This window comes from Neolamprologus multifasciatus, chromosome 13 (genome assembly GCF_963576455.1).
Source record: "Neolamprologus multifasciatus chromosome 13, fNeoMul1.2, whole genome shotgun sequence".
Taxonomy (NCBI): Eukaryota; Metazoa; Chordata; class Actinopteri; order Cichliformes; family Cichlidae; genus Neolamprologus; species Neolamprologus multifasciatus.
Window position 1 is genome coordinate 26,030,748 of NC_140451.1, and position 3,277 is coordinate 26,034,024.

The window sequence follows — 3,277 nt, forward strand, 5'->3', positions numbered from 1 at the left end:
CAGCTTTAAATCACCAGAGGCAACAGCAGCTGTGACACACAGCCCATGCACACTGACGTTTAGGTACATTAAGCAGTCATGATACATGTAATTTTAGATTCAACACAACTTCTACTTAATATGCATACATAAAATCTATATTGGACAAATGACCACATATACTTATTTAGAAAATACAAATTAATTAAGCTCTGCATAACATGAGAACGTTCTTAAGAACAAAAGTTATCCAGTGATAGTTGTCAGTTGGTGGTGATGATGGTTTGTCAGCGGTTTACACCAGTGGTGTGGGGGGGAAAAGGCAGTGGAGATTTCTTGAATAAGTTTAGTCTGAAACAGATACACCTCTTACGAGTAAACGTTTCAATTTGAATCTATCATTAATCAACTTCTCTGGTTTCACAAATGGGAGGTTCATTTTTTTAAGCTGAGGTTGGATAAGGTCACAGATATGCATAAACAGGCACTGGTTGCTGAGTCTACACATGTCAGAGGGTGTCTTCTGTGTTTCTTTAAAACTATTCTTTTGATTTCAACAAAGTTACTAGTTTGTCAATTCCAATAACAGTTTCAGTAATCATCACATTCAACCTGCTTAGATCTTAGCTTGCAGACTAAGAAATTGCAGTGTTGTAAAGTACTTTGTTCCCAGTAAACTAAGATTGAAAAAAACAAATGTTAATAAATGAGTCCACAAACACAACATCCTTGCAGAGCAAAGAGCAGACTGGAAAGTTTGGTGTGTCTGTGGCTTAGGTTTGATCAGTTGATCTAAACAGAGATTAGATGTGACAGACAATAATAGAAATTAAAAAGGACTGGCTGTAATACTGACGTTTTGATCAGGTCATGTGCAGTGATGCACACAAGATACACCAACAGATGGATGAATGCCAGTACACAGTGTCAGTTTATCCCATTCACCTGCCTATAAATGCTTTATCTTGACTTTGAATCTTCGGGGAGACAATCATCGGGAACAAATGGGAGACAAAACAAGGCTAAATGAAATGTGGCTGCATGATTACAAATGTTATTGACTGTAAAATCATTTTATTTGGACAAGGGAGTGAAAACTAGTGAAAGCTCTAGCATTGTTTTTAAGGCTCCAAGTAAGTATAGAAACTCAGTCTTTCAGATTTTAAGGCAGATTTTTTCTCTACTTCAAAATTTCTCTCTCTAGTATTTCATAAAGTTGTTAATTTTGTCCCTACATGCTTTATGCTTGGATGTAACTTTGAGCTGCCAGTAAGCTGACCAGTTTTGACATTAATGTGTCAAGATGACCAAGATTTCATCACATTTCACTGAACCAGACTGCAGTGTCGATCACAAGGACAGTGTTACACAAATAAAGAAAGCGAATAATCTGTCAAGCTGTTTTACACACAGTCATGACAACACACTAAAGAAACACACACAAAATTATAAAACGTGGCTAAAGACTGAAAAACTGCATAGTAAATGGAAGGATTTGTATTTGTGTACTTTTTTGGGGTTCCTTTTACTAAGGTGTGTTTAGTGTGTTTTCTTTTGGCTTAGATTAGATTTGGATAAGATTTCCATGTACTGAATGATAAAAAACTATATGACAGCTCATCTGTCTGCGTGTTCCTCACTCATTGTACTGCCTCAGGCCTCTGTGCGGCACTTACTGAGAATACGCCCAGACATGTCCGAGAACAAAATTACCACAGGCACACGCACACATGCGCACACTGCAGGGATACAAGCACGCACGTGCGTACACACGCACACACACTTAGGTGCAACACATACGCACACAGAGCCATGGACTGTGGTTAAACCAGCTGCTCAGCTGGTTTACAGCCCAGATAAGGCAGTCCAATCCCACTCTCACACCATGGATTCACTTACTAGTAAACTCAACAACAACCACTGACCTCAAACAGCCAGTTAGAAAAATCCTAAATGTACAAGCTGCCCTCTTTAATGTGCTGTTCTATCCAAAGTACAAATGAAATGGCAATGACACATTTGTAGTCATATCTAATTATACTCCTGGTTTGGGAACTGTTTACTGAAGACAGGAAATATTCACGAGACCCATTTGTACTTGGCTGCTTTATTATTAATTTTTTTTGACACAATTTTGCAATATTGATGACAAAGAAAAAATTGTTTCCCTGTAAATCCATCTACATATTCATCATCTTTACCATCATCATCTTTACCATCAGGAAATTGAAAAGATAAAATAAGAAAGATCAGGGGAATCAGGTGCAGTTCTCTGATCTGATGTTAATTCAACAAAATGCAGCAAACTAACACTCCTTCATAAACTCAGATTACTGAATCTGGAGTGCATCCCCTTATTGTTTCCTCCGCCCTTGACAGTGGGGTTTTCCATGGTAGCAACCATTCTTATCTATGAAGAAATAGTCATCCTCAGCAGGATATAGGACAACCTCCAGAATTTATAGGCTGATTATGAACCGCCTTCACAACACGTAATAAATTAGGTAATCATGTAACTGCATATGTAGGCCAGTATATTAATGAAGCAAACAGCTTAACACAGTAATTTGTGATACTACCCATATGGAAAAGATATATATAAATCTTATAAAATTTGTATCTGTCTTGTGTGAAACTTGTATGAAAAGCATACAAGAGTAAAAACAGATATAAGATCCCTTGAAAAATTATATAATGAAACGTGTATGTTTTGGATACTTACTAAAACAATATATGAAAGTAATGAGAAAGTGGCCACTTTCATGAGTAAATCATGTAGGCCTTATATGATTTACTCATGAAAGTGGCCACTTTCATGAGTTAAGTCATATAAGTTTTTACTATTTCTTTTCAATATGGGTAGAGTTACCAGTGTCATCATGAATGTGAAAACAGTCTCAGCCAATAATACAAATGCAGTCACTTTTTCATTAGGTCTTTTCACCATATATATGAATATAATTATTTGCAGGATAGCCTAAAACTGCATAAATTAATCATCTTATGTGGCACTAATGACCTCTCTGCCCTTGTGTGTGTTAAGAATGCATCAGGCATGAAAAGCAGCAGCAAGACATCTGTAAAAACAGATAGCAGAACATAAGAGAACATTAAACATGCAGTTACTAGCTCATCTGTACTGTCAAAAGAAGAAAATCTCTACTCTGGTTAGAGCTGCCAACTACATGTAACTCTAGATAAATCATGTAAAAGGGAAGTACCATAATAAGAAAAGGAGAAATAACTTTAAAAAGTGGAACGTATACATTAATATATATATATATATATATATATATAT